This window comes from Lagenorhynchus albirostris, chromosome 20 (assembly GCF_949774975.1).
Source record: "Lagenorhynchus albirostris chromosome 20, mLagAlb1.1, whole genome shotgun sequence".
Classification (NCBI taxonomy): domain Eukaryota; kingdom Metazoa; phylum Chordata; class Mammalia; order Artiodactyla; family Delphinidae; genus Lagenorhynchus; species Lagenorhynchus albirostris.
Window position 1 is genome coordinate 53,754,577 of NC_083114.1, and position 11,873 is coordinate 53,766,449.

Below are 11,873 nucleotides of genomic sequence, written 5' to 3' on the forward strand. Positions count from 1 at the left end.
AAGAATGGCTTCGAGAAGGCAGTGGAAGCTGCCCAAACTGCTGACCCAGGAGCACAATGGTGAACAGGATGATGAGGCCACGGGAACCAAACTGATGACCTTGCCAGGGAGTACCCGTCCCCCTCCTGCCTCCCCATCACCACCACCACCTTCTGCTTCCTCCTTCTTCCCAAGGGCCGCCCCAGGCAAAGACAAAACTGTCCCTGGCGGCCCTTGCCCCTGTGCTGAGGAAGAGTAGGGGGGCTTGAAACAGCAGGTGGTCCATTAAAAAACTTCTAATATTTGACCTTGAGGGGCACGCTTGGCTTTGGGCTTGAACGTGTGAGTTTCACGCGGAAGATGACCCCAGCTCCCAAGGCCTCAGGAAGGTCAGAAGCTTCCTCCCCACCCCCAGCACCCCTGTAACCATCCTGACCCCACTGCTCATCTGTCTCACACCACAGCGACCTTCTTGCAGACATTTCCAGAAGCTGGTAGAATGTGTGTGTTTCAAAGGACCACTGCAGGCAGGCCAAGTGTTAACAGCACTTCATTATAGGGGAGCACTAACTATAGAAAAGCCCGTCTCTGCATTTGTGTTCCCAGGCAGCAGGTCGAGTATTGTACGTGTTGCCTGTTAGGAAAGAGAGAGCAGAAGTGCTGATTCACCTTGCCCCGAGTCCTGTGTGTTCCCTTCATCCTTCTGTTTTCCTGTGCTGCCCTGAGACCCGAGAGGTCTAGCCCACTTCTGTTTTCTGAGTCTCTTAGTACTTTACCCAAAGAAGAGATTCTAAAAAAGGATTAATGAAAATGACAGCATTTAACAAATCAAGGCTTTTGATATGCAACACACACACACACACACACACACACACACACACACACACAGAGCAAGAAATTGGACTATTCTTTAGACAGCTGCAAGATTTATAAAAATATTAATTCATGGTGTGGGCTGGTAACGGGACCCCGGTGTCAAGTTATGAGAAAGGTACCTTCTCTCCTTCCCAGAAGGGGAAGTCCCATAAATTCTGGGCCTTTAAGGAGAAATTCACTGAAAATAATGTCAATATTAAGTTTGAGGAAATGTTCTGAAATTGGGTTCTGGTAATGGTTGTATAACTCTGTAAATGGACTAGAAATTATTGAATTATACATTTAAAAGGAGTAAACTGGATGGAAGGTAAGTTCTACCTAAATTTTTAAAAAGCAATGTTGAAGCCCGTTGTGAAGGGAAACAGAAGGCCCTCTCTCTACCCCACCCCGACCCCATCCATCGTCTTGACCCCGGCCTGCCTTTCTCCTTGGGTTCCCCCCCCTCATCTGCCCCTCCCCCACTTCCTGATCAAATGCTTCTACATCAAAGAGCTGATTGCCTCCTTCCTGCAAAACTGAAAGGGAACAGGAGAGGCTGTCAAGGTGCCAGAGATGAAGTCATCAAAAAACTTTCAACAGAGGGGATGAGTGTCCGTACCTCGCTCTCCCTGGGGAGCGAGGAATTAAGTGCAGGGGTGTGGTTGCTGTTTGTCGGTAGAGCTGCAGGCAAGATCTGCTTACTGCCTTGGCTGGGCCTCCACCCTCCGTGCGCCCAAACCATGCCTACCCGCTCCATCACACTCCAGTGCCTTCTGTGCTTCAGCTCCTGTCTGCCCACCTGGCTCCATCTCTGCTTGTCTGTCCCATCTCTGGTTGGCCCCAAGGGGACACACGAGGGCCCCCGGAGACTCAGGGTGACGGGGAGGGGAGTGAGTAGGGGCAGTGGAACTGGGGTGGACCAGATGACCAAACCTAGCCTTGGAACAGGCAGGTTATGGGACAGTGCTGGAGGTCCAACAGGCCTGGTCCTAATTCCCAAGGTGGCCGGAACCAGGGAATACCAGTCAGTCAGCCAAGAAGCAGTGCAGCAGGGACTAGAGAAGTTGCTTTCCTTAGAACCTCGGCAAAGACGCAACTGGCCAGCCATGGGCAGCCCCTGTCGCCATCTGTCGGTGATTGCCAGAACTGCCGGCTTTCTGGGGCAGGTAACTTTGTTCCCGTCTCTGCAAGTCAGGAAGTAGAGAGGCTTCTGTCCGGGTATCCAGGTGTGTGGCACTGATCCCTCCAGATCCCGCAGCCAGTAGACCAGGAACAAGAGGAAGGCTCCAGTTCCTTAGAAAGAAGATGTAGGGCCTTCAGAGAGGCAGGCTGGCCCTCCGTGGTGGAGAAGGAGGGGATGAAAGCAGAAGGGGTGGAAGGGATGGAGAAGGAAACGGGGCGGTGCCCAGCTCGCAGACCAGGAGGGATGGCAGATGCCAGAGCTCAGGCTCCGGGGTCTCTCGGGCTCCTGGTTCGCAGCCAGTGAGACCAGGAGGGGCTCAGATGCCCAACTAGACCACCAGCTCTCAGGCCAGCCTGGGACGGTCCAGCTGCCCCATTAATGTGGGCACGCTGTTGATCCAATTCCTGCCTCCTTTGGACTGTTCTAGAGGAGGGGTGGGGCTGAGGCTGCAGGTGTGGGGGAGGAGCAGCCTCACCTCCGGTTGGGAAGCAGAGACAGGGAAGTGGGTCTCACACACCCCTGCCCTCCCCTGCCGGTAATGTCCTCCACGGCAAGGATGTGGGTTCAGGGCTGCACCACCCCAAGGCTCCCTGCTGACAGGAAGCCCTTTCTGAGGATGTATTCTGGCCACAGGGACTCAAGGATGAAAGCTTAAACGCTGCTGAGGTTTCCAGGTCTAGATAACAGGAAGCTCAGCTCTTGTCATGGGTAGAGTGCATGTTTGTATGTACGTGGGGGAGAGGGTAGGAGACATAGCACAGCACTGTGGGGGCCTGGTGGGGTGAAGCAGAAAGAGGCATAATCCTGGTACGGCTTCGCAATTCCGCTCACCACATTTGTTTACACAGAAGCTGGCAGGGGTCTTAACCCTGGATGCATATTAGAATCTCTCGGGGAGATTTTTTTTATTTTTTTATAATGTTCTATGTCAATTATACCTCAAGCCTTTTTTAAAAAATTAACCAATTTATTTATTTTTGGCTGCGTTGGTTCTTCGTTGCTGTACGCGGCGCGGGCTTTCTCTAGTTTTGGCGAGCAGGGGCTTCTCTTCTTTGCGGTGTGTGGGTTTCTCATCGCAGTGGCTTCTCTTGTTGCAGAGCACAGGCTCTAGGTGCGCGGACTTCGGTAGTTGTGTCATGAGAGCTCAGTAGTTGTGGCGCATGGGCTTACTTGCTCCAAAGCATGTGGGATCTTCTCGGACCAGGGCTCGAACCCATGTCCCCTGCATTGGCAGGTGGATTGTGAACCACTGCGCCACCAGGGAAGTCCCTTGGGGAGCTTTCTTAAAACATCCTTGCCTAAGCACTTCCTCCATCTCCCTCCCCCTTTTCCCTACCCAACTGCACCTGGAGATTCACACTCAGCGGGTCTGGGTGGAGCCCTGGCATGGCGTCATGCTCTGAGGGAGAGGGAGGAGAGAGAATGCTGCAGGGGGAGCAAAGAGGTTTCAGACAAACCCTGGACACATCCAGGAGCAGGTGGAGGAAGCACAGAAGTCTGCCGGGGAACTCAATTCAGGGAGCCACTCTCTAACCCCTAGACCACCAAAACTCTCCCGAGAAGGAGAGGGCTCAAACGGGGGGACTTGACGTGACTGGGGGATTTGGTGTCCCATCCCCAGTCCTTCCACAGGGTCAGATCCATAAAGGTGGCTCTGAAAATGAATGGATGGATGGATGGATGGATGGATGGATGGATGGATAGATAGATGCTGAGAGTGATTAAGAGTGTAGACGCTGGGTCTCACTGTCTGGCCAGCCCTGCCTATCCTAGGAAAGCCACATCTTTCAAAGGCGCAGCCCACCCCTTCCCCTCAGACTTTGTCCATGGACCCCTACCTCTACCCCAGCCCCACGTGACGTCACACTTGGACGGGCTGCCCTGAACCCGAGGGCCAGGACATGTCCCTCCAGGTTGACTGTTCCAGCCAAGATCCAAGATCCTGCCATACTCTCTGGCTCCACCAGGGGGCACTCTATGCCCAGGCACCATTTATTCATTTATTTGACAAATATTTAATGGAGATCTGGGCTGTACCAAGAACTGGGCCCAAAGACGGGAACGTGAAGATAAAAATACAACAATTCTCCTTTCCAGGAGTTTGTGGTTCAGGGGGAAACACGGAAACAAAGACAGGAAAACACAAAAGATTACCCTTAAAAGGTAGAAGTGATTCTGAGGTCAAGGCAGAAATCCGAGTGGCCTGCGTAGAGGAGGGGCCACAGATCCGACACAGCGATCAGCACAGACAGGCGGCCCAGGGCCCCGCACCCTCCTTCTCAGTCCCACTGGATCTCTGCCCTCCTGGAGATATTCTGGGACGTGGATGGACAGAGCCCTTGAAAACTCCAGAAGGATGTTTGTCCTGTTCCCAGCCGGCTGTGAACACAGATCCCGGGCCCGCCTCAGACCTCCCGCATCAGGGTTCTCCAGGGCTGGGGACTGGGAATCTGTCTTTTTTATTTTGGGGGTGTTTTTTTGGCCTCACCACGGCTTGTGGTATCTTAGTTCCCCAACCAGGGATTGAACCCGGGCCACGGCAGTGAAAACACCAAGTCCTGACCACTGCACCGCCAGGGAATTCCTGAATCTTTCATTTTTCACAAGACCCCCCAGAAGATGCCTACAATCAGATAAGTTTAGGAAATTACTGTGCAGGATTCGTGGGATACCTGGGACTCTACTTGTGCTCAGAGGTGGCAGAGAGGATAGGACAGGATAGGACTGTGCCTTACACGTGGTGGCCAACTCAATAGATACTTATTGAATGAAATGAAATCAGTGGGAGTGGCTTAAAGAGCTCTCTGGTACCTGCACAGGGGAATGGAGATCAGCAGCTCCCCAGCATTCCCCAGACAGTGTCAGGATTCCCATTGGGTTCCCAGAGGTCTGGGGCATTAGGGTGAGTGACGGAGGGCCCTAGAGTCCTAGTAGAGTTTAATGCCACCGCACTCACATGCCTCTGCATCCCTGAGCATCAGAAATATTTGTTAAAGCGTTGTACAAGCAACAGAAAGATAACTGTGCCTGTGGTGACCCAGATTCTCCCAAAGCTGTGTTAAGATTAGACTAACAGGACTTCCCTGGTGGCGCAGGGGTTAAGAATCCGCCTGCCAGTGCAGGGGACACAGGTTCGAGCCCTGGTCCGGGAAGATCCCACATGCCGCGGAGCAACTAAGCCCGTGTGCCGTAACTACTGAGTCTGAGCTCTAGACCCCGAGAGCCACAACTACTGAGCCTGAGGGCCACAACTACTGAAGCCCGCGCAGCTAAAGCCTGTGTTCTGTGACAAGAGAAGCCACCGCAATAAGAAGCCCGCGCACCGCAACGAAGAGTAGCCCCCGCTCAGCGCAACAAGAGAAAGCCCGCGTGCAGCAACGAAGACCCAACACAGCCAAAAATAAATTAAAAAAAAAAAAAAAGATTAGACTAACAGGGGCAGGGTAAGGTGGCTCGGACCACCTTTTGGTCACTGGTGTGGTTGTGACCAGCAGCACCCTCATTTACAGACTGTACTGCCAGGATGAGCTCGCCCAGGGGAGCTTGGAAGACTGGGTCCTGGTGGATTTGGAGGAAGGAGGGGACTGGGAGATGGGAGACCCCAGTGAGGGGAAGTAAGTCCAAGGAAAGGGTGGGAGGGAAGGTGGAGGGTAAAGAGGTTATGGCAGCGGAAAGGATTTCAGGATTTGAAACTTGGAAGAAGAAAGAGTTTGTAAAGAACGATCCTTAGAAAGAGAAAACCTGGAACTTCCAAGGTCAGCATCAAACTAAACAAGATTCCTCCAGGAGGTCCTGACTCTGTCCCTGGAGTCCCCCTTCCCTGCTGCCCCGTCCAAGGGTGGCCAGAAAACTTTCCCCTGGTCACCACTAGGACAGCAGGGGCAGGATGGCCATGTGAAAAGACCCTTCCTCAGCGCCTTGCACCCCGGGAATGCCAGGGTAGGGGCTTTCCCTCCTACTGGGCAAGGCTGAACTTCCTTTGTAATCTCAGTGAGTCCGAAACTGGCCAAGAGGACTGTGGTCCTTTGTGCCCTCCAGTTGGAATACACCACTGTGTTCGGGTGTTACCTGCAGCTTCTGTTCCTTGGAAGATGGATTCTTTAACCACCTGCCCAGGTGGCCTTGGGGATCAGAGCTAGTGGGCGGAGCTCACTCCTGGGGTGGCCGACACTTATGGTGGTGCTCTGGACCCAAGATGGGGAGATGCCCATGGCTTTTATGGCTTTCCTCCGGGGCAACTGTGGGCTCACTGTGATAGCCAATCACAGCTCTCTCACCTCACTTGGGATGCTGTGGGGCGGGGGCAGCTCCTTCCCTATCCTTTTATTGATACATGAAAGACGAGGAGGCATGCTTTCTAAACAGAGGGACTTTACATGTGGGGTTGCTCAGTGCCGGTCCTCCCTTGACCCAGATCTGCAGCCCTTATCTGGGAAGGGGCACAAGGAGGTCAACATTCTTGGCTTATGGACAAGGGAGATAATTGTCTCCATTTATTTATTAATGCCACCTGCTTTCCTGGAGGAGAAAAAAAAATCTCAGCCTCGTGGTGCCAGGGAGTCTCAGCCCCCGTGCAGGGGTATCGCATCCCAGAGAGAATCAAACGAAGCCTGCACGGGGCTGCTTGAGACACGACCACAGCCATGCCTGCAAGACTGCACTTCTCAAGGCGGTCCTTTCCTGGGGCCACCCCAGGGGACTGCCCACTCACCTCAACCTTGCCCAAGACTAGCCCAGGGGTTATGGGAGAGTTTCATGCCCCCTACCCAGATTCATATGGTGAAGTCCTAGTACCTCAGAATGAGAATGATTTGGAGAGAGGGTCTTTATAGGAATAATCAAGTTAAAATGAGATCATGAGGGTGATCCCCAATCCAGTATGACAGGAGTTCTTATGAAAAGGGGACATTTGGACTCATAGACATGCACAGAGGAAATGATGTGAAGAGACACAGGGAGAAGATGACCATCCACCCGCCAAGGAGAGAGCCTGGAACAGACCCTTCCCTCACAGATTCAGAAGGAACCAACCCTGCCGACACCTTGAGTTTGGACTTCCAGCCTCCAGAAACGTGAGATGATGCACTTCTGTCGTTTAAGTTTCCCAGTCTGTGGTACCTTGGCAGATGGCAAAGTAGCAAACGAATATACCAGATTCTCTACTCATTGGTCCCCATGGAGAATGGACCTTCTGATGACTCACAAACTCCCCTGGTGGCCTTTGTAATTCTGACCGAGGGAGAGACTCACTTACCCCTGCCCAGGGGTCATGGGCTCCACTTTCTAATCTGACAAGCTCTTCCAGGTCAGCCCTCACCCCCAACACAGGCACTCAGACACGCACACTTATGGGTGACTCTGTCCTTGCAGCCCAAGGGTATAGCAGCACCTCCGCGATACGGTAAGGTAGCTGTAGAAATCACACAGACGGTGGGTGGTAACTCCCAGAGACAGCTGCCATGTGGCTGAAGTGACACGCAGAGATGGAGGTCACAGATTTGCGGCGCGAGGAAAATTGTGTGCCTGACAGAGTTCCGTGTGGAAACTGATGTCAGTGAGCATCATGGTAGGGAACAGCCTTTAATAAATATTGATGAAGAAGTAAAGAATGAATGAAATGAACGAGCCAGATGTTATTCCCAGGTCTGAACTGTCTGCCCTGCGGGACATGGCATGCTTTATAAGGATGAGCTACATGCAGAAAAACTGAAAACTGCAGGAGCACGCCAACCTGCGGCCTGAATATCTCATTCAGAGTCCTCAGAATTGCAATTATTTAGCAAGGTAGGGGTGGGGTGGGTGTGGGATTCCCATGCCCCTACATGCAATGAACACACTCTGCTTTCTCCAGGCCCCCATCCTTAGCCGCCTCAAAAACCTCCCCAGGGGAGAAGGCACTGGACAGACTTGGCAGGGTGAGAGCTGCCTATCTTTCTTAGGGGACGAGGAGTGAGAGGTGTGGCCGAGGAACGCTGCGTCCGGCCTCTGCAAAGGGCAGGGCAGTGACCACACAGGCCCGTGGGAAGGGGGCTGCTACAGGGTGAGTTCACTTTGTGGGCACCTTTTCTTTCTTTCAGATCAGTTGTTTTTAAATACGTATTTTTTTTGTTTTTTAAGCTGAACTGCAAGGCACGTGGGATCTTAATTTCCTGACCAGGGATCGGACCCGAGTCCCCTACACTGGAAGGGTGGAGCCTTAACCACTGGACCGCCAGGGAGGTCCCAAAGATATGTCATTTGTTTTTATGGAGAAGGAAGGAATGAGAGGAAGGAAGCAAGGAGGGAAAGGTGGGGGTGGGAGACAGTGAAAAATCCTGTCCCTCATCTGCCTGGTCCTGGGGACCCGTCCCCTCCTCTTTAACCTGTTATGATGTCGTTTGTCTCTTTATGCAGATACTGGAAAATATGAATATGGGGAAAGAAGGGACTAGTAAAACCTCCCCACTTCCCGCTGGGATTGGATCCTTTTGAAAATTCTGCTTTGCATCTGGAGGGGCGGGTACCCCACCCTCTCTCTACCCCCGACCTGGCTGTGAGGGCCAGCCCCAAGCAGGCCTGGTTCAGGGGCCGAACTGAATCTTCCCCAGCCGGGACCTATAGTTTTTTGTGCTCCAAAAACCCCATTCCCCTGCCCTCTACCTCCAGGTGTGTTCGTCTGTGTATGTGTGACGTGTATGCGTGTGTGTGTGCACGCTCCTGCGTAAGAGGCTGCCCTATTTTTTGCCTCCCCTATGGAAAGAGAACAGAGGCTGAGCCCTGCCACGTCTGGTTGGTCCCAAGGATTGGGGTCCACAGCTAAGCCCCCGCTGATGGAGATGCTCCCTTGACCCTCCATCCTGACAGCCCCCCGGGCTCAGTGGGTGGCTTCAGCCCACCAAGGCCCCTCCCCCAGCTCCTCTCTGTGAACCGGAGGCTGCCCTTCTGGTGCCCCAACTACACTGACTGTTGGTGACAGAAACATCTGAGTCTCCCGCATCCCCGGCCCCAGGGCCCTGCTTAGTACCCACCTGGGGGAGGAGCTGAGAAGGGGTTTGCACAGTGAGGGGAGCTGGCTGGTCACATGCTGCCTGAATGTCGTCAGGCTGAGGGGTCATAGTCTCCAGGCTGGCTTGAGGCTCCTGCAAACCAGCTCGGGGAGGGGAAGCCCATCAGAGTCAGAGTCCTGGACTGGGAGCAGAGTGGGGAGGGGGGGTCGTGCCTCCAGCTCCAGACCCAGACCCAGGGCCCTGTGTGCCCCGGCTGGACGCCCACGGCAATACCCCCGAGGAGTGGTTCTCAATCCAGGAGTTTGCCCCCAGGGGCCACCGGGCAATGTTCGGAGACATTTTTGGTTGTCGCAGCTAGGGGGATGGTGGCGGCGCTACTGGCATCTAGAAGGTGGAGGCCAGAGACGCTGCGCAGTGCGCATAGGACTGCATAGGACGGCCCACACCACGGAGAAAGATCTGGGTCCAAACGTCAGTAGCGCCAGTCTGAGGAATCCCGCCCCAGAGGCAAGGCAGGCAGGAGGCAGTGGGGCTCCCCGGGCCCCATCACACCCACCCATCCAAGCTTCATGAGCTCAGCGAGCCTCCCAGAGGGGATTTCTTCTAAGGGGAACAGGGACCCGCTTCCCTGGCCCCCGCTCTGTGCTGGGCCCAGAGATACAAGGATGAACGCTGCAGGAATCGGCCCGGGTCCGGGGCTCGCAGCCTGGGAGGGGGCGGAAAAAAGGTCCCCAGAGGGGAAGCTGAGTGGAAGGACCGGGTCTTGGCCGGGCCGGGCCCTGAAGGCGGAGAAGGGCCAGGACTCGGCGGCCCCGGGCAGGCCGCAGCCCAGACGGCTATACAAGTGGAGGCAACCGGGCCGGGCCGGCTGCCCCGGCGGCGGGGATCAGGTTGCAGGGGTGTCGGGGGCGGGGGCGGGGGTGGGGAGCAGCAGGCGGACCCAGGTTGGCTGGGGGCTGGGGGGCGGGTCCTCGCTGGAGAGTGACGTCCGGGCGCCCGGGGCTCGGTCCTCAGCCCCACCTCCTGCCATCCCAGGTGCGTGGGAGACAGTGGGGCGTCTGCGGCGTTCGGGGGCCCGCTCCCCCCGCCCCCCTCCTCAGGGCAGGGCCGGAGAGGCGGGGCAAGGAGCAGAGAGCTGCCGGGGATTCGCCACTCCCCGTCCCCGCCCCTCGGCCCCCCGCCCCCAGTGCCTCTGCCCCAGGCACCGCCAGGGGGCGGTGGCCCCGCGTCCGCCCTGCTCTCCTCCAGACCCGGAGTCGAGGCCCCTGGGGTCACCCTCAGCACAGCCCTATGGTTTCGGGGCCCCTCTCAATCAACTGCTGGGGGCCCCAGATCCAGGGTTTAGGCCGAGCTGGAGGCTGGGGTCTATTTTACAAATGAGGAAACCCGGGCAGGGTGAGGGAAGCTGCCCAAAGTCCGGGAGTTAGTAAGAACCGGGTCGCACCCGAGGAGCCCTGTTGACCGCAGAAGGGCCACTCGGAGGGACGGGGGCGGGAGGGGCCCGGCGGAAGTGTGATCCGCTTGCTTAATGCCAGCTTGGATCCGGGATGGAACCCACCATCACCGCGTCCACTTCAGCCCCTGGGTCTGACCTGGGGAAGGAGGAGTTAGGCTGTGAGCCCCCAGCGGGCAGGGATCCGCTCTTGCTAGGCCCCCGGAGTAGGGGCTTAGTAAGCATTTGCTTACGGACTGAAAGCAGTTCAGCCTTAGCTCTTCTTGAATTCTTGTGCCCAGGTGACCCTCTTAACACCTCGGTTGCCGACCCCTGCCGGTCAGGGTTCTGCCAAGGGTCTGTCCCTCTCCTTGGGGTCTCCCTCCAATCCCAGCAACCTGCTGTCCCGCCCATTGGGCACCCGTGAGGGACAGCAGAGGAAAGAGAAGATGTGGCAGAAGGTGGTGAAATGTGGCCTGGAGGGCAGCCTGCCTGGGCAGGAGACAGGCGGCAGCTAGCTCCTGGATGCGTATCCTTGGCACTCACTTCCACGGAGTGACCTTGAGAAGCTCAGCACTAAATACGAACTCAGAGTGTTAGCTCTTCCATTTTACAGATGAGGAAGCTGAGGGAGGGTCAAGAGGGCTGCCCAGAGTCACAAAGTTAGTAAGCCAGAGCCTGGATCCGCACCCGTGGCCATCTGATTCCTGGGGTGCGTTCTCCCCTCTGCAGAGTTGCCTCCGGCTACAAGGGCAGTTGGGCTCTGGCCCCCACCCACTTCCCTGAGGGTACTGATGTCCCCTCGGTCACCCACATCCCACAGGGACCCACGTCCCAGCCTCCGCCCTTCAGCAGCCTTTCCTCAAGGAGACCGAGGTCAGAGCCCCGCCCTGAGCCCTAGGGGGATGCGGTCAGAGCATTACCGGGCTGGTGCACATGCTAAATAATTCATGCGGCTGCTGCGAGCGGGGGCTGCAGCATCTAAGAGGGCCCAGAGTGCAGACGGCAGACGGGAAACAAAGTCAGGTCGCTGGCACTTGTGCCTGAGCACCGCGGGTCCCCCGGAGCTAGAAGTGCTGGACCTGGTGAGAACGGATTGGAGGGCTGACGGACCCTAACTAGCTGCGTGACTGTGGGCAAGTCACTTAACCTGTTTCTCGCTCTTACAGGAACTGTGAGCTACCCTGGAAGAGTTCAGAAACCACATGTGTAAACTGAATGCTGGGCGTGGCATCTGGCAGGTCCTCCTGACTCAAGGGAGGTATTAGTTATACCTGGCTCCCACCCACCTTCCCATGAGCCCAGAAGTTTACCCAATGGTGCTCCCACCTCCCTCCCCACCAGCCCACCAGGCAGCAGCAAGATTATGATAAAGGTGGGTCCCCTCTCTTGCCCCATGCCTGCATCACCAGGCCTTGTGTTTGGGGGGAGAGGGGGT